At 53.2% G+C, this 24,351-nt stretch overlaps 1 protein-coding gene across 5 annotated transcripts in view; it reads left to right on the top strand.

The window, feature by feature from the left end:
• The first annotated feature begins 4,916 nt into the window (after positions 1-4,916).
• Positions 4,917-24,351, top strand: part of SLC25A22 (solute carrier family 25 member 22) — a 51,888-nt gene continuing 32,453 nt past the window's right edge. The window contains exons 1-2 of one of the 5 annotated variants that reach the window (XM_075162953.1): positions 7,604-8,924; positions 9,275-9,405. The gene's annotated coding sequence lies outside the window, so the exon portion shown is untranslated. Of the gene's footprint in view, positions 5,044-7,603; positions 8,925-9,274; positions 9,406-9,882; positions 11,241-11,595; positions 11,688-15,011; positions 15,101-20,771; positions 20,809-24,351 lie in introns of those variants that run through there. The other 4 variants (XM_075162955.1, XM_075162952.1, XM_075162954.1 and 1 more) reach the window with 4 other exon arrangements.

Here is a 24,351-nt window from a genome sequence, read left to right as displayed (position 1 = left end):
GTGCTGCAGGGCCAACCGTGGAATGGCTCCAAGGCAGCACCAAGAGCTCAAAGCTTTGGGTATGAACAGGAGGTGGCAATACACAGTGATCTGAGTAACCCCAGATGTATCCCAGCCACGCTGGCTCTGCCAGGTCTCTGCCACAGCAGACCTGGTCTTCTGGAGGTGTTTAGCATCACCAGGTTTAGCATCACGCACCAAATCTGCGTGTCCAGGAGAGAGTGGGGCTCATGCAGGGGGTGGCTGCAGCCGCTATGGAGATGCCCATCTCTCCCCAGTGTATGAAGAAGGGACCTGGCTGATGAACCTGGGTGGTTCGGCTTCTAATTATGCTTTGTTGGGCTGATGAAGAGAAGCTTTAGATTACAGTGAGAAGTAGGACAGGACATCTGGCCAAGGGAGGTGGTAACAGGATAGCTGGGGGAGGACACGAGCTTAGGTATGAATCTTTGCCTTGCTGCTTCTTCAGCCTAGTCCTTGGAGGATTTCACTCCCTCTGGAAGCAGCAATGCCTCAGGACAAATGTTTTTGGTTTTCTTCCCTCCAGGTGGGAGAAAAAGGAAATCCTTGTGATTCTTAGCTTCTCCCCAAGACCAGAGCTGAGAACAAGCTCGGGTTGTGGTGCTGGTTGTAGCTGCTCCCTCCCAAAACTGCAGGTTACTGGCTTCTGGGGCCTGGCACATCCTTCATGCGCTGCAGGCTGAGTGACAATCCCGGCAAGGCTTTCATCCCGGTGCATTGAGAGGAGCAAGAAAACACAGTGTCTCCCCCTCAAAAATCCCTTACAACAGATGATTTGGTCGCAGCCCGGGCAGGGAAAAGAAAATCCTGCTGCTTAAACAGGCTATTTTGTCTCAACTGCTGTGCATCAACGATGGCTGGAGGGCAGAGGCAGTCACAAATGGATCCATCAGCTTTTTGGGGTCCCAAAATAACATGGCCCTGAAGGACCTGGCGGCGGCTCTTGGCGAGGCAGCGAGCCTGGGAAGCCGTGACTCTCCCTGACCCTGAAACAGGGTCAGGCCGTTTCATTTTCACCCACGGCAGGATGACAGTGTCCTCAGTGTCCACTTTACCCTCCAGCCTGGCGGCACGGAGCCATCTCACCTTTCTGCCCCCAAAAAACAGCAAAGCGGGTTAATGTGGCCAGAGATTTCCCTTAGCTGTTTGCCAGTGCTGGAAGGGCAGATGAATGAACGAGCTGTGGAGAGTGGGAACACCGTAAAATCCTGGAGCAAATGGCACCATTTGGCATTGCTCTGCAGCACACCCCAGAGAAAGAGAGTGATGCTCCCTATTCCTGCAATGCCCCCAAAATCCGACGCCACCTCTGCACGGGGGCAGATGCGGATGGTGGGATGCTGTGGGGCAATTTCTCCCTGGGATGAGGGGATAAGCCCTGCTGAAAGGCTCCTGTGGCAATAGGCGGCTGCAGCTGCGGGCTCCCTGCCAGCAGCTGTGCCCGGAGAGGGATCTGGAGGCCGATCTCGCAGCCAAGACAGCACCATTTGTTGGCACTCAATAAACAAAAGTGCCTTGCTGTTTTATCCGGGAGATAAGCGCGCAGGGCATGAGACTGCTTTCCCTTGCGCTCTCTGTGCTGAGCGTGGGAGAGCCTGCGTTGGCTGTGAAAGGAGCCAGGGCACTGCTGCTGTGGGACACGCCGCAGACAGGCGCGCAGGAACGGGGGCTGCTGGGTGTCAGGCACCCCTGAGGCTGGAGCCTCACGGGTGCGAGGCACGGCGAGATGCTGGTCCTTACTGGAGGTTGCCACCCCTGCGGGGCGTGTTGCAGGAGCTGGGCCATTTTGCGAGCCAGCTCATGACACGTTACCCGTTAGCACTCCAGGGTCAACCCTGTGGCTCTAAAAGTCACTTACGCAGGGAAGAAAATTCTACTTTTATGCCTTTTTGGCTTCTTGATGATCAGTGATGGAAGCCTGAAAGCTTTTTGCTTGGTTTTTTTCAGAGCCTTGATTTCCCTGCTTTTGCTGGAGAAAAGTGGCTGGAGAGTTTGCTGGTGGGAGCTGATGAACACTTGCGTGACTTGAGCATCGGGGACTTTCCTCCCACTATTTGTTAGGCATTTGAATCAAGTAGCTATTAAGATGTCTGCAGCCTTCTTCCGAGGAGCGATGGCCAGAGGGGACAGACAGACGACGTACGCTGGTTCACCTGCGTGGTCTTGCAGCCTTGAGCTCTTGGGGACAACAGAGCCAGGCTTGGGGAAGAGCTGTCCCCTTCCCGCACCCCCTTCACTCTCCGGTTGCAACCACATCCCCTCTCACTTCTGTAATGTCAAGTGTCCACGCAGAAAAAACCAGACCTGCTGGGTCAGTGATTTCTGGGTGATTCCTGGTATCCAAGCTGTCGGCCAGCTGTGAATCTGTTCATTTTATTCATACCGTTTGGCTGTACTCTCAGCGGTCGGACGCTGGATGGCTCCCCTATCACCTCTGTGCCGTTACCTTTGACAACCCATTCTGTGGTCCCAATTGAGAACAAGATCAGGCTCGGTTGAGATTGATTTTTCCAGAAAACGATGTTGACCGGTGCTAATTATATGTGACTGCCTCTTCAATCTTTATCAGTTAAATCGTCTACCAGCGCTCTGATAATCACGTCCGGGATGGCTACCGGCCCAAGGGAGCAGTGACCAAGCTCGCCCGATTTGGCTTTTTTAAGCATTGATTTAATACCCACACTCATCAGGCGCTTGGGGATTTCACTGGCATGCCACGATTTATTAAAACAGAAAGCAATGCAAATGGGGAAGGAAGCTGAAAAACGCGACCTCGTGAAAGCCTCTTTCTTTGCCAGCAGACGGAACTTGACCCGTGTCCTTGGCAGGGCTAAACCAGCCCACGGCCTCTCTGGCACCCGGGCTGAAAACAGTGCAAGATTTTGAGACTCATGCAGGGGCAGCTTTGTGACAAGCCAAGCACGACCCTGGTATAATGCTCCCATGTGAGCCATGATGACGGTAATGTTGCCTCGTACAGGAGGTCCTGAGCTCTGCTCTTCACCTTGTATCAGACGCAAACATTGCTGCTTTTGGAGCTCCGCTTTGTACCAAACGGTTTTAAATCTCTCTTGTGTCTGTCAGAAGAAAAAATTTATGTCTGAGAGCAGAGGAAACCTTGACAACCTGGCACTCACTGAATGTGAACTTTCTTCCTCTGCTTTTTTTTATCCCCTCTCTTAAAGGCTGCCGGAAGAAACGGGTCATTTGCGCTATGCAGGTTACAAAGAGCAGTTGTTTTTATGCAGCAGAACCAAAAATAAAAATGGGTGATTGCAGTCCTCTTAAAACTCAGCGCAAAGCCGGACAGCTTTAACCTCTTCTTTGCCAGGGGATGGTACTGTCCTACCAGCACACCTATGGGATGGCACATTATGATAAATGGTAAAATCCATCCCCCTCAGTCCACGCCGAGTTCAGTTCAGCTTTTGTCTGAGTGGTACAGTGCAGTGAAATCCACCAAAGCCTTTGCAAAACAGGGCAGAGTGGGGACCCGCCACCACCAAGGAAGGAGGTGGGAAGGAGTTTCGCAGCTGGGGAGTGGGGAGGGGTGACCGCAGCTCCCCCGCGCTCTGTTTCCGTTCCCCAAACGGGGGGAGCCCCGTGTCAGTGCCCGCCAGCGCTTTCCCAAGGACGCGGTGGAGACAAGGCTGTGGGGTTGAACAGACTATGCCAGCGGCTCCCTGCCCACGGCCTTTGCATTTTGCTCCTGTGACGGATGCCCATCCAATACACACCAAAAAAATGGCCGTGGTGTACAAGTCTCCTTCCTTGGTCAGGCACCACCTTTCTGGAGTGAGCTTTGTCACCTCCTGTGCTGTATCTTCTCACGCTTTGCCCAGCCCAGGTTGAAAAGTGCACAAGCCTCTCCCTTTTTCACCTACACCCAACTCATCAGCATTGGCTTCTGATGCTTCACCGACCTCTGGTTTACATCTTCTTCTCGCCTTGGGTTGCAGGTCCCTGACTGTGATAACAAGCGCCTCTCGTTTTCAGGTGCATGCACAACTCTGATGTTTCTGGGCTGTTCATCGTGACTCCATGCAATTGTCGCTTCTCCCGTGTACATAATGTCCTCATTAGCCTGGGACGCTCCACCATCCTTGTAGCTGCTCTTCTCTGATCACCTCCGATTCATCGCACAGGCTGGCGACTCGTGCTCCGCTGGCTCCCGCGAGCCTTTGGTGGTAGCCCCGCGCTCGCCGCCTCTCTTACAGCGCAGTGCCCGGCGCCCGTGGGCGGTGAGGGGTGCTCTTACAGACGTGTTCCCCGGGGATCCTTCCCTCTGTCCTTGCTGCTGTCACACGCGCGGGCGTCATCCCAAGAGGCGCAGAGGTCTGGCTGTCCTCCTCGCCTTCTTGCGTAGTTTCCAAAGCCCACTGAAACCGTCTCCGTGGATGTTTTTGTGTGAGGACTCAGCCCCATTACGCTCCTGAAACGACGAAGGAGCCTATTAAACCCGAAAGCGATGCCCGCCTGTGGCCAGGAGGCTTTCCAGCGGGGCAGCAGGCGGCACAGCACGGTGACCCAACCGACCACAACTGCCTCGGTCTTTATTTTCAAGGGTCTTTATGTTGAAGGGAATGACAGATTTATTATTTCCCCCCCCCCATTTTCGCCTGTCCCGTTGTTCCCCCCGTGTGCTGCAAGATGGCTGACGGGTGGGGTGAGGGAGAGCGCACCTCGCCCTGCGGCGGGGCGAGCGCTGTTTGCTGTCGGAGGGGAGGGCAGGGCTACGGGCACGGCGGGAACCCCCCTTCCCCCGCGTGGGGACGCTGCGGCCCGGGGAGGGCCCAGGCCGGAGGAGGCCGCGGCGAGGCCCGGCAGCCCCGGCCCGCGTTGCCATGGCGACGCGGCGGCCGCCCCGGCGGGGAGGGCCCGGCGGCGGCGGCGGCGGCTTTTCCTGCGCCGAGCGCGGCCAGCGGGGGCAGAGCTGAGCCGGGCCGCGCCGCGCCGAGGAGCTCCGCACCCCGCGCCGCACCGGCCTCCGGCCCGGCGGGAACCCGCCGCCGCCCCGGACCGGTAAGTGCGGCCGCGGCCCCTCCCCGGCCCTCGGGGGGCGCCGCCGGGGATCTCGGCACCCCTCCTGCCGCTGGGCTGCGCCTCGCCTGCCCCGGCCTGGCCCCTGCTGCACCGGCCCCTTCGTCTCTCGCCCCGGCCCCTCTCCTCAGGGGTGTGCCTGGCCGCCTTCCTGCACCCCTGGTCCTTGGGCCCCCCCCCTTCAGCCCGGGGGTTGCGGGCTTCCCTGGCACCCCGGGTGCCCCCCCTTCAGCCCGGAGGGTGCTGGTCTCCCTTCACCCCGGGCGCCTCCCTTCACCCCGGGTGCCCCCCCCTCACCCCGGGGGGTGCGGGCTCCCCTGGCCCCCCGTGTACCCCCCCTCACCCCGGGGGCTGCAGCCTTCCCTGGTCCCCCACTTTCCCCCCCTCACCCCAGGAGTTCTAAGCCCTCCTGGCCCCCCACCTGCTCCCCTTACCCTGGGAAGTGCCGGGTGCCCCCAACCACTCCCCTCATCCCAGGGGCTGGGGGTCCCTCTGCCCGAATTTGGGGCCGGAGGTTCAGGTGCCTGTGTGTCAAAGCCGAGCCTGGGGGAGATCGCCCCATGCTCCCCGTGGTGGTGGGGTTGCCCTTGCCGGGCATTGGTGGCTGTAGCAGCGTCACCCTTCCTCTCCCTGCCCGCGCTGGGGAAATTGCGGGTGACACGTGTGCGGTTTCAGCTGTGCCCTTTTGTGCCCCGGAGCTGCTGCTTTTTATATCTAAAGCGATTTGCACGTTTCTCCAAGGCTTCTGATTTCTGGGGTGATTTGTAGGATTGTAGCCTCTGGCTGCCCTGGTCACAGGGCAGGGTCCTGCATCTAAGCCCCTCTGAGCTCCTTCCAGGCTCTCCTAAGCCAGATCTGCGCCTCTTTGAGGTAGGTCAAGGTTATTGTGCTCTTTCTCCCGTGGATGGGGATCGTGGAAATGTGGATGGGCTGTGGGGTTTTCTCAAGGTCACCCTGGGAATTGGACCCCAAGCATCCTCTCCTCTCTCACTGCACCCTCCGGAGCTGCCGGGCTCCTGCTGGGCAAGGACGCAGTCCTGGAAATCGGATTTTCCAGTGCCCCAGGCCTCTCTCCTGCAGGGCTTCTCAGCTTTTAGTTTCTACACCTTGCCAGGCTGTCAGAGTAACACACATCAGAGCAGGATCCCAGCTATATTTATTTGGCCTAATATCTTTTAGATATTAGGTGTTTACAGTTAAAGACTGGGTGTTTTTGCCATAGCACGTTCATCTCCGAGAATCTTGTTGCTGTTAGGATCTGATCTTTCCCAGTGTGGCTGCTGCTGTTGGGATTGTATACGCAGTGATTTTGATCACTGCAAGTCACTGTGGCTTTGCCTCTCAAGAACTTGCTTCTTGGTAATGGCAAGCAAAAGGCAATCGAACTAGAGTGGTACTTGGCTGATAACGATGTATCGTGTGGGACTTGGATGGCGGTTTTCTTCTTGTCCTCGGCTTGTGTGTTGCTTTCCAGGCTGTTATAAATAAAGGTATACATGAGGTCTAATAGAAGGAGTTACTCTAACCTCTTCACCAGAAAATAAACACCAGTTTAATGAGGATTTACCCCTTTGAATGTCTTGCCTGTAGGATTTTTAACTGTGCACTACTACTTCTTCTTGTCATTCACACAGGTACAATATTTCTCCTGGTGCTGTGCCCTTGGGCTCATTTGTTCACCGAGTGCCCGTCGTAGTAAGGAGCATTATGTTTTGCGGGCGATGGTGATTGGTGGCAGAGATGGATGGCCGAGTTGGAACAGGGATCAAATCTGTGTCGTAAATTGGAGCCCGGTACTGCTCTGATGGAAAGTCTGCAGTCTTGTTTTGATGCCCAGCAATCTTGTTAATGTCTTACTAAGATGCCAGGGCCCTAGAAGATCCTCCTGCTGCCGTTTTAAGAAGGGGTAGTGTGCTGTATTAAGTTACTAGGAGGTAGAAATCACAGCCAGTCTGTCAGGGCCGTTTGCTCCCCTTTTCCTGCCAAGATTGAAATTAGTGGGCAACACAGGGGGAAATAGCTACCTGGCTGGCCAAGGTGACAGCAGCACGTACACGTGGAAGCAGCCCCCCTGCTCGCTTGTGCATCACGTTTTGTGTTGTAGGTCTCTAGCAGGGCAAGGGTGTGATGGAGAGAAGGGACCGAGACACAGTGGCTAGGGTTTGGTGTGCCTCAAAGCCTGGGAGCCGTGAGGATTTGGAGCTGTGCTCCGATGAGGGTGTTATAACGGGGAAAGTCTCGCTTAGGAGCTGTAAGCATTTCATGTGCCTATACAGTTGTTCTTGCATAACTGTTGTCATGCTGAGAATTGTGAAATAGTAGGAGGGAGAGATTTTCTGGAGCAGGGCAGCAGCATTTTTAGGTGGGAAAACGTTGGGCTGTGTTTAGCTAGAGTAAAATACATCTAGATCCAGCGTCCCTGAGCGGCGGCCCCGTTTGGTAAGTTCCCCTAAGAACAGCTTTTCTGTGAGGGGTAAAGCCGATCTAGGGAACACTCTCGTTGCCACGTATGTGATGACCGTGCAGTGCTGTGAAAATAGTTAATTATCCCCGGCACTTTGGGTTGTATCTGAACAGCCTCTTACAGGAGACTGTAAGAGGAGTGACTGGTGAGTTGCTCCTTCTCCCTAGGCCTAAGTGTGGTGTAGGGCTGCGTGGTCTCCACCTCTGGCCCTCCAAAGGGCTGGGCTTTGGGTTTGCTGCTGGGCTGGGGGTTACTTGTTTTACAGATGTTGGCAAACCTCTGGATTTTCTGTCACCCCACTGTGGAAACGCTCTTGGAGGGCAATTGCCAAATTCACAGTAGCTGCTGGAAGGTGGTACATCCTTGTGAAATTTGGGAGGTGAAAGGCTTGTGTGGCGAGAAGAAAAGTTTAGCAGCGTTGAACGTAGCCACGGAGGGACTTGTATCCCTTGGTGCCATCTCGCAGCACGTCTGCCTTGTTCCAGAACGATGCTTTCTTTTGTCACTTGATCCCTGGGCTCACTTGGGGTCAGGGAACTGCAAATGTTTTGCACTGCCAACTTTCCAGTGCCAGCAAGATGCCCTGCACGGGGTGTATCTCCTAATGGGCTATTTCTATCTGCCTAAAATCATACTGTGCTGCCAGAGTGACATAAAAGAGCTCTGAACTAGGCCCCAAGGGGGAAGGAAAAAGGGTGGAAAAATGCAAAATATTTTTGTTTGGTTGTTAGGAGATCCTGTGCGGGGGAGATGATGTGTAACCAAACCAGGTTTGGAATGGCTGGCACAAATGAGCTTCCTTGTGATCCTGAGTGCTGCAGTTCACGTGTATTATGGTAGGATGCTAATGTCCTATGAAGGGAGTTTCTGCAGTTTCCCCTTTTCTAGGCTGTTTCAGAACAGTGAGGCATTTCTCCTAAGCCTGCCCTGTTCCTGGCTGTCCTTTTTCAGAATGGTTTCTTTCTCCTGTTGTGTTTTTTTTTTTTTTGTTTCTTTGTTTTGTTTTGTTTTTCCCCAGAATGAAGTTTCTACACAGCTGCTGGCAGGTCAGTGGTGTCCCAGAGCTGTGCGCCTTGGCCCTTGGCTGGAGTAAGTTGATGTAGCCCTGGCAGAGGCAGTGGAGCAAATTTGGTTTGCACCAGCTGAGGTTGGGCCATCATGTGGGAGCCCTCGAGCTACAGGAAGAGCCTGGGCGCACAGCCTCTTTAGCCTGTCACCGAGTTTGTTGATGTCCTGTAGGCTTCCAGTTGGACACGCTTATCTCCCAGCTGCCTCTGCTCCGCTGTTTAAATCTGCAATACTGCGTAAGGACAAGTGCCCGCGCTGCTCCTTCAACAGCAGCAGTGCAGGATGGGGAAGGATCTGCCCGGTCATAGCATCCTGCCTTCTGCTGCTGCAGGTACATAAGGACTAGTTATTATTCCTTTTAAATCTATGTGCGCGTTCACCTCAATCCTTAACCGTGTTTTCAGGAAACGCAAAAGCCTACTTCGATGCCCATGTTTATACATACGGGCTTTCTTAGAAATACCCAAACATCTTCACTACCAGAAGGTTAGGAGAGTTGGAGTTATTAATTACTTATCATGGCAAACGAGCTATGGATGCTGCCTGTGCAAGCCAGTGCGTTGTTTTTATTTTTTACTCTTGAACGTATCATACACACTGCCTATGTTTCATTGTGCGTTTCTCGTAAGTGGCTGCATGGACTCTAGCCTTGCTGGAGCCCGTAGCCTTGTCTGTCTGCAGTGAGACAGCAGGACGTGACTGCAAGCACCTCTTCTCTTCCTCTGCTGAAGAGATGCCTGAGGTCTAACAGGACAGTGTGTTTCGGCTTCCCTGGCACTGTGATTTGATGAAGCCTTCCTTCTTCTGCAAGGGTGAGTCCTCTGGCCTGTGCCTGATTGGAGTGGGGACCGTCATTTGGCCATATCCAGCTAACAGCACGGCGGGTTGCTAGAGCTAACGCTGTGTTGCTCCAGCTAATCCTAACAGCAGATAAATAATTTTTTCCTGTCCTCTTCTGTTTGCCTTCTAGCGCAAAGATAGCGGGAAGGAGGAGGTGGATTGAGCTGTCCAATGCAAAACTGGGTGTTGCTTTAACCTTGCAGTATTGATTGCCGGGTAGTTCCAGTTGTTGTGTAGATAAAGTAACAGGGGGTACAAAAGCTTTAGAAAACAAGGCAAAACCCCAGACAAACCCAATGAAAAGACCTTGTCACTCTGGGTGGTTTGGATTTCTGTCTGGCAGTTTCCTCTTAGACATCTGCAAATATAAAAGCTTTGAATAGTTGCTGTCTTAGGAGGGCTGCCCACATGGAGATTATTTGCTTGGGGAAGGGAAAGGCACCTGGGCAGCAATGCTTGTTCTGTGTCAGGACACATGTGATGGGATGCTGTTTATTTAATTTGTGGGGTTTCTGTTGATATTGATTTAATGCAGCCTGTGTGAGCTGCTCACAGGAATGCAGTCTTATGTTTATTTTGTTAAACCTTTTCATAACTGGTTCTTGTTCTCGTTTTGGTGGTGCTGTTGTGGGTGGGTGGCTATGCCTTGTCAAACCTCCCTGTGCCCTGCTCCTTCCTCTGATGCCGGTGTGTGGCTTACCAGGAGAGCTGTCTGGATTTTTTTTTTGACTCTTTCCTGGGTCTGCAGCATTTATCCAGAGGCCAGGAGGAGAGAGGTTGGTTTTGATCCAGCTGAGTTTCCCAGAATGGCATGAATTTGAGCAGCTAGAGATGACTGAAGTCCCATCAAAGACTGTGCCTGCCCCACCTGGAGCTTGGCTCCATGGTCGGGGCTCATGCTCTCGATTTAAAGGCTGTCCCAGCTATGAGGAGCTTCGTGGACAAAGTGGGGAGAGGGAAGGAGAAGGAAAACTTACCGTCTTATATAGGACAGTGGTGCTGCTGCACTGAGTAACTAACTGTGTTGGAGGAGGCCTTTGGGAAGAGAGAAGGTGTGTGCTTTTCTTTTTCAGTTAGCGCACAAAGATATGGGACTTTCAGCAAGTCATTTGAGTAGGAGAGAGATGCTGTGCGGGTGCGCTTTTTGGATCAAGCCAGAAGCCAGTCCAGTAGCCGTGAACCTTCATTTCTGAATTCAACTGCAGCTTCCAGTGAATCCTTTTTGCTTCAACAAGGGGCTGTGCTGTGTGACGTGAAAGCTCCCAGCCAGGGCGAGCGCTGGCTTTGCACGGATAAATGCGTGGAAGGAGGTGGTAGCATGTGGTGTGCTTAGTCTGGAGCAGCGCATCTGTCATTTCTGTTGCTGCCAAGTACTGTCCTTGTCACTGCGGTGTCTGACCCCTTACTGCCTTTAATGGGTGTGCTGCCCGCGCGCCTTGGCAGAGGAGACAAGGGCAGTTCCCTGTTGCCTGCTGGGTAGGGTGGGATGGAAACACCTTCTCCAAGGCCACATGCAGACTGGGAGCTTGTTTCGTGCCCTGTTCAGTGCTGTGCTCTTTGCTCTGTGATAGTTAGGGATTTATAAAAAAAAAAGAAAAAAGAAGGAAGCGTGTTTTTGGGACAGGATATGTCAGGGGCTAACTGTGAATTTGGGTACTGCCTTCTCCTTTGCACAGATTCAGAGCGTGACCTTGGATAAGCAGTAAAGTGTGTGTCTCTGACCCTGTCCCCTACCATCAAATAGGGACAGCGGCACTTCCAGGGTTTTGCCACTTGTACGCAATAGCAATGGCAACTGATGCAGAAGGTATGACCTGCTGTAGTAAATGGTCTCTCCTTGCGGGTGCTTCATTTTCCTTTTTTGTTTTGTGTTGGTTTTCTCAAGGATGGGAGTAGCTTCCTTTTCCATGCCCTGGGTAAGCTGAGCTCTTCTCTGTAAGGCAACAGGAGCACTTGTTGGTTCATCTCATCCTTTGAGAGCAGCTGTTGTTTATGAAAGCTATTTTCTAAGGGTAGTAATTCTTTTAAAGGACATAAAACACACTGTGTTGGCCTGACCCCCTTCCCCTGAACTGTCCTGCTTGCTTTGTTAGCAGCTAAATGTGTGCATGACCTGAGCAGCTGTTATCTTTTTTTTTTGTCTTTTTTTTTTTTCCCTCCAGAAACTTACAGTGAAGATTCTTTGGTGCCCCACTCTGGTTCTTCAAAACTAATGGAGAGCTTGAAGGAAATAGCTTGGATACTGAAGTGATAGGTGCTACAGAAATGCCAGACGCTATATAAACAACTAAACTCAGCCCCTGGCCCTTCCTGAAAGAGGGATGATTTGCAGAAATACTTCAACAGATGGTCTGAATTTGGCTTTGGAAAGGGGGGAAGAAATACCAGGCTGCTGCTGAGCTGTGTGTGGGCGCATGCCCGAGTGCGCCGTGCCGTGTGCTGCCTGCCAGCACGCTCCCGGGGAGGCTGAGCAGGCTGCTCCCGCAGCCTCTACGTGCTCGGGAGGCATCTGCGCACCGCTGACTCAGTCCCTGCGGCTCTGCCAGGCCCCTGGCGTGGAGCGAGCTCCCGCTTCCCCTGCGGTGACGTTCGGCTGTGCCCACTGGCTGGGCTGGTGGAGGTGAGCTGCGGCCAGTTTGCAGAGGCGCGGGGTCAGCTTGCGGGAGCGAGGCTGCGGAGCTGCCGTGCAGCTTGTGAGATGTTGCTTGGCACGCGGGTGAGGTTGCGGGAAGGCTGCGGCGTGATCTGACGCCGGGTTGTCTCTCGCGCTGGTGCAGTTACCTGGACCTGTGGCAGTGCAAATTGAGGCGGTCTGGAGCTGGAAGTAAACAGATCAGCCGTGGCAAGGGGCATGTGCTGTTTGGACGCACCTGTACATATATGTGAGCTGACAAACCTCCTGGTAGCCTGAAGGGACATGGGATGGGAGAGGGTTTACACGTCACCGTCAGGGACCCTGCTGAAATCTTTTTCAGAGCTGGCTGCGTGGCCTTTCTCCCTCTCCGCTGATGAGGTTACTGCTCTTGCAGGGGAAGGAGAACATGGTCTCCCCAGCTGATACCAGACCTGGGGTCCTGACACCAACTGTGGCAGCAGCAGGGTGCTGTGCCATCTCTTGTGTGGGCTCTGCCACGGGGCAGGCAGGTTCCCATGTCAGTAGCCACAGCTGGCTCCCATGGGGATCGTGGCTTGGAGCCCAGAAGTCCTTGTCCGAGGACCTCGGGAGCAGAGCCGTGTGTCTGGTTCCTGCGTTGTCAAACTGTTGTTAGTCTCCCAACACAACGCGCCTGTTATACTGCTCGCTGGCACGACAACTCGTTGTGTCTAATGCTGTTTGCCGTTCCTGCCATGCACTTTTTGGCGAGACAGTGTTGGTTGGTAGTTAGAGCAGGGCTGTGAGGTGTGCTTCGGAGTGATTTTTTTTTTTTTTTTTTTTTTTTTGAAACTTTCTGAAAACAGGTCTAATTCTTAAGCAATGCAAGATGAATCGTTTTACTGAGGATGCTTAATGTTTTGGGTAAATTCTTGTGGATACATCTGGCAGGTAGCAGCATTGCACTGTGCATGCGCAGTGGCCAGGTAAGACATCTAATGTCCAGAGAATGACTTTCCAAGTTCAACTTACTGCACTTTTTTCCTCTCAGTCTTTCTCCTTTCTTTTGTTACCCATCTCCTTCTGCTTTGTTTAAGTGAGAAGGACTGCATGTGTTTTCATTTGCCTGTAGCCTCCTAAATATATTGTCTCCCTGCTGGGAACACCTTGCCTGCCTTGCAGCCTGCTGATTCACAGCACTCTGGGTGAGCAGGGAGCTGGTGGATGAATTATGCCACAGAATCCCGAGGTGTCAGGCAGGGTTGCAGTCCCCTTGACAATTCCCCCACTCGTCACAGAGCACGTACGAGTTTCCCTGGAGGAGCTGCTAACCTCTTTAGGAGCAACGTGACCCGTGTGGGGCTGCTGACGTGCGTTTAGCAAGGAACCATTTTGCTGCGATCTGAACAGCTTTGGTGTAAGCAAACAGCTGAGGTGGGAGGAGAGAAATGCGGTTTGTGATGCGGGAGCAGAGCAGGTACATTCATGTACTCCCACAGCAAAGGGACTGGCAGCAGCAGTGACCAATATCGCCATTCCTGTTACTGAGAGGCAAGGAACATTGATTAACGTGACATTTAACTGGCATTTCTTCTAGTGTACTGGGAGCATTAGTCAAATTCTGCCTTCAGCGTTGGGAAGTCATGAGATAAGCTATCTTCCTCAGAAAGGTCTCTACCTGCTGTTGCAAAGCATTTGGGACGCTGGGAGATGTCCTTTTGTTACCCTGTCTACTCTCTGTGTCTGGTCTCTTGTACCAGAGGCACCTCAAGTACAGTCTTGGCTCTAGCGAGCAGCTGAGCTTGCAGCCTGTACACCAGGGTTTGCATGCTTGCATGGTGGCTCCTGCTCGATGCTTCTCTGTCACCTTGCCTTAGGCGGAGCCCAGCTCCTAAGTCCAGAGGGTGACACAGGAAGGTTTACATCCTTTCGCACCCTGGGGTCCTGTTTCATTAACCTACGATATTTTAGCGTTGGCAGCCGTGTTGGTGGCTGGCTTTCTCAGGGCACTGTGGCTTTGCTACAGCGGCAGGGTGTGGGGTTTGCTGGATGCATTGTTGTTCCAGCCAGGCTTGCGCAGTCCCTCTTCGGGGCTCTGAGTGACAGTTATCAGTTGACGTATAGCCCCACAGGGCTCTGGATTTCTAGGTTTTTAAAATAATTTTGTTCAGGGCCCAGAAGCCCTTATCTCCCAAGCTTCCCTGGAGGGATTCTTGTTCTATTTTAATGCTGTTTATCGTTTTTTTTCCCAGTGCCCGCAGCAGGCAGGCTACAGGCTGCTGCTGAGAGGGGCAGCCCTGCTTCTCACTCCTGCCTCTCTCTTTTTGTGCCGGCACAAGCATTTGTGTGTTCACAGCTATGCATTGACCTGGGAATAGGCCTGGTCTGAATGTTGCTGGGGGGGAAAGAGCTCCCTCTTTTTTGGCAGTAGCCTGAAGTTATGCTGGACTAGTGGTTGAGTAAGCACAGCCTCTGCTGGAAAGAGAATCACGTGGCTTAAGAGAGATGCACTTTCCAGGGGCTAAAAATCCCTAGTATGGTTTCCTTCATGAAAATATTTGCATCTTCTCTGCCAACCCACTGTCAAGACTGCATCGACCCTGTACCGATGCCTCTTTGTGCAGGACAAACTGCGTTGTACTACCCTTCCACAGCCCTGGCTCTCGCCTGGTGCCTGATTGTAGATCCTCTCTTTGAGGGTGAGAGTCAGCACCACGTCTTTAAAACACCCTGCGATTCACATGGCATAGTCCTTGCTGCCAGAGAAAGTGGTTGCTTTTCAGGCCTCCTGGGGATGGCCCTGTGTACCGCTGGATGCATGCGGAATAGGAAGAAGTGGGAACAGAGGGGGGGGAAAAACCCCACGCATTTGCTTTGCTCTGGCACAGTCCCCTAGCGTTCACAGGAACAAGCGCATGCTTCAGAAGGCACTCGGTGAGCACGTGTCCTTGGAGATTCAAAGAAATACGACTTCCTCTCCTCTTCCTCTTCCTCTTCCTTTGCAGTGCCTAGCAGACACCCCTAGTGTGAGCACAGCCGATGCTGAGGAAGGCTCCTCGCCGGGGATGGCAGAGGTGAGGGATCTGGTTACCCTTGGGCTGGGGAGACAGGAGGCTCCTCTCCGAGCGTATCTGAACCTTGCTGGGATTGTGCATCTCTTTTCTGCTGTCCTTTTGCTTCTCCCTGCCACGGCTGTCCCTTCCCCTTCCCATTTCTGAAGGCTCTGTGGTGAACGCAGTCCCGCAACAGCTCGTGGGAGGTGAACGCGGTCCCGCCCGCCTGGCCCCGTTGCCAGATAGATTTAGGGAGCCAGTTGGGATTGCCTAACTTGGTCGAGCTCACGTTGCAGGGCGAGTACAGCTTCCGTGCTCTGCCTGTCCGGCCGAGCTGTCCCCGGCTGACTTCGGGGACGTGGAGGAGACAGCCCTGCATGGCAGGATGCACTTGCAGCCCCCGGTGCTGCTCTGTGGCTGGAGGCTGCCGGTGCCATGTGTCCCTGTGGGCAAGGGGCTGCCTGCAGGGTCCCAGGCTCACGGTCCCAAAGCAGCAGGGTGTCATCCCGAGGCTTGCAGTGTGCTCTGGCCTACGGAGGTAGGAAGGGACAAGCCAGCTGGCCCTTTGGGGAGGGGATCCTATGTTTATCATTGCAAGAGTTGGGTGAACGAGCAAGGCTTTTTGCAGGCAGCTGGGTTGAGTGAGCCGTAGGGCGCAAGCCGCAGTGCTCCTATGCTTCTTCTCTGAAAGCCGTGTCAAGGCAAGTACTTTCCGCTCTCACACAGCTATTATGAAAGAGCCTGGCTTTGCTACGCCCTTCTCTCCCTTTGCCCTGAGGGCACGCTGGGCTTGTTTGAATTAATGTAATTAGCACATGCCTTATTAGCTCACTAAGGCACAAAGAACTCATGTAATTTGTAGCCAGGTTAAGCAGCCCCTATTAATTTAATAACCGTGTCCTCCTCAGTGCATGGCAACAGTTAATCGCTGGTGGTGACTCAGGATCAGCCAGTATGGAGGAAATTTGGGCAAGGTGTATATGTGTGCGGTTCTCTTTTATTGTGTTGTATTTTTATTAATGAGCAGAGCTGTGAAGGGAATTAGCAGCAGGCGCAGTAGACGGAAGGAAGCTTTCAGTGCAGATTTGCTGAACAGCCAGCCCTGGATATTTCCTATGCTCTACGCTGTCTGTAGGAGAGGATCTATAGAATGAATCAGTGTGATATGACACAGACCGGGAGGCGGAAATACGCAGAAATAAACTTTAGCAACCCCTGCTTGAACTCTGCTCCAATCAAGTTATGAACTAGGTACTGATAGTACTTTTGCTTCGTCGTCTACCCTGTTTCCTCTCAGTGAATCCTGGGGCAGAGGAAGTGGCTGGTGTATTCTGGTGCTGCTCGTAACTGAGACCACGGAAGGGGAAGGTTCTTGTGAAAGGACAAGAAATAGTTGCAAGCGATTTCATTCTCTGCAGTGCTGTGGTCCTCAGTCCCTTTTGCTGGTCTGGGTCTTGCCCAGACCGGGGCAAGACGGGACCTTAGCTAGGTCCCGTGGGTCGCTGCCAGGATGCTTGCCACCAGGCTTGTTTGGTTGTTTTGTTTTGTTTTTTCCTGGAAGATGCATGTTATGGGGGTGAATGCCAGGGGGTGAATGTGCTCCACTACCCTGGAATGATGCAGCCTGCATGTCCAGGATGGTGGTGTTCCTGTAGTCCTGCACGTGGGATAGTAAGGTCCTGCACGGCTTCTAAAACCAGTGACTTAAGCATTGTTTGGGCTCCTTTCAGCCAAGATCACTACGCATGCAAAGGAGGCTTCCTGCATTTCTTCTCTTCTTCCCCTTCCCGCAACAATCATGGGTCATGCTCTTTGCAGTGAGCATGAGCTGGAAGGAGGAGCAGGAAGAGTGGAGCTGAAAAGCAGCTGATGTGCTTGCCCAGTCTTGGTCAGGTTTTCTGTAAGCAGCTTGTTGGAGTGAGATGCAGGTATCCTGCCTGCTCCCTCTCCCTCTTTTTACTTTTCTCATTTGCTGTTTCTCCCCCTTGCCAAGTAAGCTTAGGCTGTCAAGGCCTGAACTGTTCCCGGTCATCATGAGCTTGTGCAGGAGCATCATTGAGAAGATGAGGCTGTTACAGGCAGAAACCCCATGAAATTGGACAGAAGTGTGTATGTGCTTGTAATAATGTGCCCTCTCACTGCAGCTGGCGGGAGACCAAGTCCCCAGGCTCCAGCAGAGACTATGAGCTCTTCTGGCTTGCATCTGCTGAGGACCTGGCCCTCCTGGGAGGCACGGTAGGAAAATAAAAGTCTGTGATCTCCGTGGAGTGACAGGGGATGCGCATGAGTCTGTCTGCAGCAGGTTGGAGCAGATGGGTTTAAAAATAGTTAGAATCACACCAGTTCAATGTGTGACTATGTGATTTCTCAAGTGGCACTTGGAAGGGGGCATCACTGGCAATAAGCACCCACTTATGTCGTCCAAAGATGTCCGAGCTGCAAAATTGCTTGTACACCAGCTTGATCATGTGTGGGCAATTTTACTATCTGTCAGTTAGCTTGTGCTTCCACTGTTGACTCTGCAGCTGCAAAATAGTGTAGGCCATTATAAACTTAATTTAATTTACATAATAATTTTCTCTAGAAGTTGCCACATATATGTAGTTCACTGTGTTTGCATATGAATTAGTTGTTCTGTAGCTCCTTTCACAGATCCCTTTGAATTGGTGCAGGGACTTGCAGGTCTCTACAGACCAACGGCTGGAGCCCACCACTATTTTCAAGCAAAATGCTGGGCCTGAATTTCTGCTACGGCCGTGCTCTGACCTTGTATCATCGCATCACTGAAGATTTTGTGATAAGAGACGCATGGAAAGGATTTTTAACCCTCTGGCTGCTACGCCTCTTGGTCCATGTTTCTGTAGAAGCCATGGAGAGCCAAGACTGAGTTTGCCTTTGAGCATGAGTCCATAATTTAGAGGCTTGTTACTTGTATTGTAAGTGTTCAGAGGAATGAGAGGGGAGCAAGGCTGTTGCATGCTTGATGTGGCATTTGTGCAGAGGAGAGGAGCCAGGTCTCTTGAGACTCATCCGCTAGACTCAATTGCTTTTTTGAGATCTTGGAGAGGAGGCAGGTTGAGATGGGAAGGGCACCAACAGCTCCCATGGTTTCCTTTGCTCTCCTCAGTCTTGCCAGGGGTGCTGTGAGCATTTTTAGACCTGTTGTCTCCTTCTCCTGTGAGGGAAGGCACTGCAGTTACTGCCTTATGAGTGTTCTAATGTGTTGCCCTCCTATGGAGCAGACTCTGCTAAGTGTTCCCAGTGAGATGCCTGCAAGCTCGTTTGTCCTGCTGAAACCTTCCCTCTGGTTTCCTTAGCTTTGCAGCTCCAATGTCTTGGACAGCAAGACTTGCTGTGTGAGCCCTGGGTGAGTCACTTCTCCTTCCAACGGCTGTCCTCACTCATCCCATCTTGCAGTTCAGCTGCAAAACCTCCAGGACAGGGACTGTCCTTGACTAAAGGTCTGTGCAGTCCCAGATCTGTGTTGGGTGTGCTGCGGTGCTGATACCCAAGGCCAGCTTCAAGATGAGTGTCAGCTTTCAGGCTCTCAATCTGGGCCGGTTTCCCAACACATGCAAAGTCGAAGGGCGTATCTGGCGTTTGTTCCAGCTTGGCACAGGCCTGCTCCTCACGTCTTTCCGTCTGACTTGAATGCAGATGGCTTGGCATTGAGCGGTTGCCCTTTGCAAACCTTTCTGCCCGGCCGAAGTGGGATGTGCTCTGGTAACTGGAGTGTGATCTGGTGTTAGGACCCATGAACTGGACTCCGTTTCCTGAGCTGTCCTGGGGTAGAGCTGAGGGGCAGGAGACTCGTCTGGGAGAGAGATCGTGTTGATGCAAGGGGTGGCCTCCATGAGACCCCCCCTGTTAAGCAGTACGGCAAACAGCTTCTGCACTAATCTAAGCAAGTTGCTGGTTGTTTGGCCTGGAGAAGCTCTGTAGGTCAGGAAGGCACTTCTCTTGCTGCTCACAGTGCCTTTTGGAGGCCGTTCTCCAAGTCTTAGCTCTCACAGAGGTAACGGAAGATGCTTGTTGTCTTGACTTACTGCTCAAGGTTTCCCAGCAAAGCAGGCAAAATTGCATGACGCCATACTGGGAGTGGGGGGCCAGCCTGTCGCTTCCAGCAGGATGGAGAGCCCAGAGGGGAGAGCGTGGGAAAGCTGGGTGTGTTCCTCCTGCTCCTGCTGCCCAGAGGCAGGAGGATCCCCACCTCTTCCCTGCTCTTTTGTCCCCTTTCTTTCCAGTAATACCTGCTGCTCCACTCACTCCCATCCTTGCTTTGGAGTCGGCAGCTAGGTTGGCTTTTCCCAGCCGAGGCCAAGCAGACAGAGGGACTGTTGCTAGGTGCAGTAAAATGTCTGTCTGATGTCTTCGGAAACTCTTTGGCTTTGCATTGAGGTGGCCCCGGTGACTGAGGCTGGCAGGCAAATCTGGAGAGAGAGAGAGGGCTGCCTCCAGCACACGGTGGGACTTTTGTCCCTGAGGTGGGAGGACCAGCTCAAAAGAAGCTCTTGAGTGCTGAGCCCTCTCACCTCCTTGGAGGGTGGTGGAGGTGGCTGCGTTTCCAAGGCCAGTCTTTGTTTTGTCGTCTTGACTGCTATTGTGTGAAGATAAATGAGGTCTCTGAATTTCCTGTAATCTCAGGTGAATTCCAGAGGAGAGGATAGCTGCGGCACTGTGCATGCAGTATCAGAATATAGGACGTTGCTGTAGTCCCAGGGGCTTGCAGGATTGTCCCCTGTGACACTTCCACCATGGCCCTGGTGTGGCTCCTCTCCTGTTGCAACATTATGGGCAACTGCACTGGTCCAGATGGGTAAAGGATGTGGTGGGCAAATGCCTCTGCTAAGATGTTGGACTATTTTTGTCCATGGCTTGTTTTTTCCTAAGCTGGAATGTTGTCATGGGAGCAGGGTGTTCCTCAGACTGCCAGTTGTGGTTGGAAATCCTGCCTGAAGGTAAAGGGCAAGTCGGCAACGGACCTGGAATGAGAGCTCAGGAGCCTTTGCTGCGAATCAGGAGTTCTGATCCTCTTTTCCCCCTCCGTGGGCATCCAGGTAAATCTGTACTGCCACCACCTGTGTTGGCAAAGCCAAACACCTCTATAACATGCGCTCAGCCCGGGGACCGTCCTGCGCCGCCAGGGAACTTGCCTGTTTCTTTGTGGCGTGAGGGAGATGTTTTAAGGCGTTCTTCTATCATCGCAAGGTCTTGCAGCACGGAGAAGTTAGGGCTCCCCAGACTGAGCCCAGTTTGCAAGGAGCGTGGAGGCCAGATACAGGGGCAAAGTTTGCCTGCTGTTTTGCAAGGGTGCCAGCCTGACTGTTTTCACGGCGAACGTGCTCTGGCATTTTTAACTGTAGATAGGAGGGTGCCGGGGGACACCCATCCCGAGCAGCCAGTGGGAGGAAGACACACAAGGCAGAGGTAAGTCGTGGAGGACGGAAGGGGCTGCAGGAGCTGAGGGCTCTTGCGGGGGGCTGTCGGGAAGGAGGAGCGAGCGTGCTGGGGCTCAGCATCCCTGCTGTCTTGCAAGCTGAGCGGGCGCTGTGCCACTGAGCCTGTCCCCATGGGGGTGCAAGCAGCCAATGGTGCAGGCAGGTGGCGTGGCACCTCCCCGCTGGGACTTTGGCCTTTTTTCACCTGAGGCAAGGGGGGACCTGCCCTGGCCTTGGCGCTTTCAAAGCCCAACGTCGTACAGGGACAATCGGCCGCTGACCACAAGGCAGGTGAGTTTGTGTCTGCAGCCCTGGGGCTTCTGCCTGGTGGCAGAACAGTATGAAGGGGCCGTGCTGTCCCGCTGCGCAGCTGGCGAGGTGACAGTCTGTGATGGTGGGGGAGGGTCCACCAGCGTGTTCGAGAGCTGCTCTGTTTTATTGAGGACTAATGCCCTGCCTGGTGCTGCAAGGAAATTCATGGCAGTCCCTCCTTTTGAGAGCCTAAGGGCAACTGAGCAGCAGAGATGAAACTGCCACCAATTCCCTCTATCCCCTCTATCCCAAAATGTCCTGAGCAGAAGAGACCCAAGCCGACAGCTTCCCCCCAGGTGAGCTCTCCTGGTGCTGACTTCCTTGTGCGCTTTGTGGCCAGCATGCATCTAGAAAGCAGCTTCTCTTCAGGAAATATTTGCAGTTCAGTTTGCACTCCTTAAACCTTATTGTTGTGATGGCAGCTTTGCTTCAGTCGTTAGCAAAACTTGGCAGGGTGTCCGCACCTTCGAACGCGTTTGTGCTGTGAAGGAAAGCGGTGTGCTGATCCCAGAGGGTTTCTCCTCTCCCAGCAGGTATTAGCTGCCGATTGTTTCCCCCCCACACCCCTTCTCTGTCTGTCAGTGGTCTCATCGCTGTGTCCTCTCGATACTGTGGATGCTGGCATGGCTTTTCTCCCTCCTCTCACCCTCTGAGACCTGCTTCTTGATGTCGGCTTCTCTGGCTGGGGCACTGAGTTTGTCTGCTCTCAAGGCAAATGGAAATATGTGGCAGGGAGTCCTGTCTTCCCCTTCTGCTGTTTATTTTCAAGTCAAGGTTGTAGTTTGAATGTTTGCTTTCAGTGACAGCTCCAGCATGTGCTGGCCTCCAGTTCTGTCTCATCCCTGCCTGACCGCTCTGCACAAATGTTTGTGCTGGCACGAAAGTGAAGATGGGAACACATGTTCGGGTGTAGGGAGAGGACGGGATTACTTCCTTCGGCCGAAGCGCCAGCTGCCGTTGACTAAAGGTCTTCTGTCAAAACGGCAGCCTGCGTGTGCTCAGATAAATTGGCACGTCTGACACTCTGCTCAGCTGCAGAGTGGGGCTGCTGGGGAGGGGAGAGCCTGGAAATGGGAGGGCTGGCAGAGGGCCGAAGTGAAGAGCTGCCCTCTGCGGGGGGGCTGCTGGCAGGACTGGGAGAGCTGGTGCACTGGGAGCCTGCAGCTGGCTTGGAGGATGCCAGCAGTGGCTCTGGTCTGGCAGAGGGAGAGTAGGACAAGAAGGAGGGTGCTGAGCTGTGGGGACCCCCAAGGTCAGACTGTGGGCAGAGTGGTGGCATCTGGGGGTAGAAGTGGCAACCCACAGCCATAGGGCAGTGCAGTGGCAATAAATGCAATGAGCGTGGTCAAAGAGGTGTGGGTAGGCTTAACCTGTTCCTTCTCCCATGATATCATGGCTAGTGGAGATGTTGGGTGCCTGTATCTCCATCCAAACTTGCCGGCGGCACACATGGCACGTGATGAGACTGTGTGCTCCCCTCCATGCCCCAGGCTGGGCTGTGATTCTCTGGTAAGCACTTTTCCTTCGGGTGATAAGGTGAGAAGCAAAGGTTAAGAGTCCAGCCCCGTGCCCCAGGCTGGTTAGGAGTGCAGCAGGTCCACAGTATGCAGAGGTTGGCCATCCTGGAGAAAATCTTACTGTCTGGGTAGCATATGAGTGTGTGTGGTGTGTGGCAAGGCAGGGGAGCAAATTAGGACCATTTTGCCAGTGGCCAAGGCTGTGAGGATCAGCTACATCCAAAGCTGGCTAGATCTGCGTTGTAGTACCCCCAATCTGGCTACTCTGTCGCTCTCTGGAGCTGGGTTTTGGGGAGCTGAGGAAAGGGAGAGGCTGGGTTGAGGAGACTCCTGGGCTATCTATGCGCTGCAGCGTGGCCTTCAGGCTGTTTGCACCACTTCTCCACCTAGCACGGAGGCATTACCCGTGCTGCAGTGCGCATGTCGCTCTGAAACTAATTTGCTTGATCATTTCAATAAATGTAGAAGGGATGTCCCAGTGTGTGAGTAATGGGGCTTTAATCCATGCCTAGCTGTGTTAACAGCACTCTAGGAAAAAATTAATGCCATGTAATTCATCGCCCATGCAGCTCTCGCTCTCTTAATTATGGGATGTACAATTTAGGTCCCCCCTTCTGTGAGGGCTGCTCTTCGGCTTTGAGGTAGGTCTCGGTGGATCTTGCTTCCCCTGCCCACCCACCAGCAGTTCCCTCCCAGCTCCTCTGCTCCTCGTCCCATGCAGGTTCCCAGTTCCAGCAGCACTGTTGTCTGCCTGGCCATGAAGTTTAACCATACGGAGACCTTCTGAGGCATCAGCACCTCTTTGGTGCTGCTGGCTTGTCTGCTGCCCCAGTGCAGGTGCTGGTGGGAGGTTTCCTGGGCAGAGGCAAGCCCTGCTCCCACAGGAACCCCTGGAGCTACACACCTGCTTGGCTGCAGAAGCTTTGCTTGCCTGCTTTTGTTTGCATTTTTTGGCTCCCGAGAGCACTGTGGTCCTGAGGAGATATACTTAGGTCTCTACTTAATCTCTTTCCTTTCTAGGTTAAATGCATAATGTTGTTCTGGATTTGTTTTTTAAATATCCTATTAAATTACCACCATTCTCTTCCCAGCCTGTGGTTTTCCTCCTCTCAGACTGCAGGACTGTAGCAGGTATTTTCCTGCCCTGGGAGGGACTGGGGTCCCACAACCTCCCTGGCCAGGGTGCCGAAGGCTTCATCACTCACCATCTTTTAAGGGACTGGGGGAGTTCTGTAGATTACAGCAAAGTGCTCAGAATAGAGTTTGCCATGACTTTGGGATTGTTTTGCAAATGGTTGTTCGCTGGAGCTCTGTTTAAACAAACAGAGCTCAAATAAGCTTTCCACTTCAGTGCATTAAAATCCCTTAATGCATTAAAATCCCCTGGCCGTGGACATTCAGGCCTCTGCTGTGCCAGGTGCTGTATAAACAGTTATCAAGTGCTGGTGTCTGCCGTAAAATGATCACATCGCTCGCTTCCCCTCGTTCGTCTGCGAGTTGAGTAGCTTTTGTTAGGGGAGATGATACTAGTCCTGGCATTTGCTGGCCATACAGCCTGTTGCCTGGATGAGTCTTCGTGCACTAAGGAAGCCTGGAACTTTGCCCAGTTTTAAACCCAGGAAGATTGTTTTTTTTCCCCTCCCTGCTGTGCAGCTGCAGCAGGAGCATCAGTTTGGTGGGAAGCAGCAGCAATTTTCCAGCTGGGTCTCGGACAGCCGGGGAGGGCTCTGCAGTTATTGGGCAGGTGGAGAGCTGAAGCCAAAATCGGTGCCCAGGTTGTGCAGAAAAAAAGGGAGGAGAGAGCTAAACCCACCTGTCCCAAGTTCCTCTGAGTGCGGTACCGTCTTCTCCCACTCCCATCACCCTGCTTGTGTCAACAGGTAAGAAACAGCCCTGTGATACGTTTGTGTGTCCATCTCGGTCTCTCTCACTCCTTGGGCTACCGGTCAGTGGTGAATATTAGCAGCCTTGCTGTCTTCTCTTGCCTTGCCCTTTGCGGTGGGTG

This window comes from Calonectris borealis, chromosome 14 (genome assembly GCF_964195595.1).
Source record: "Calonectris borealis chromosome 14, bCalBor7.hap1.2, whole genome shotgun sequence".
In the NCBI taxonomy this organism is placed as follows: Eukaryota; Metazoa; Chordata; class Aves; order Procellariiformes; family Procellariidae; genus Calonectris; species Calonectris borealis.
The sequence above is the reverse complement of the archived record's forward strand: the minus strand, read 5'-3'. Positions and strand labels throughout refer to the sequence as shown.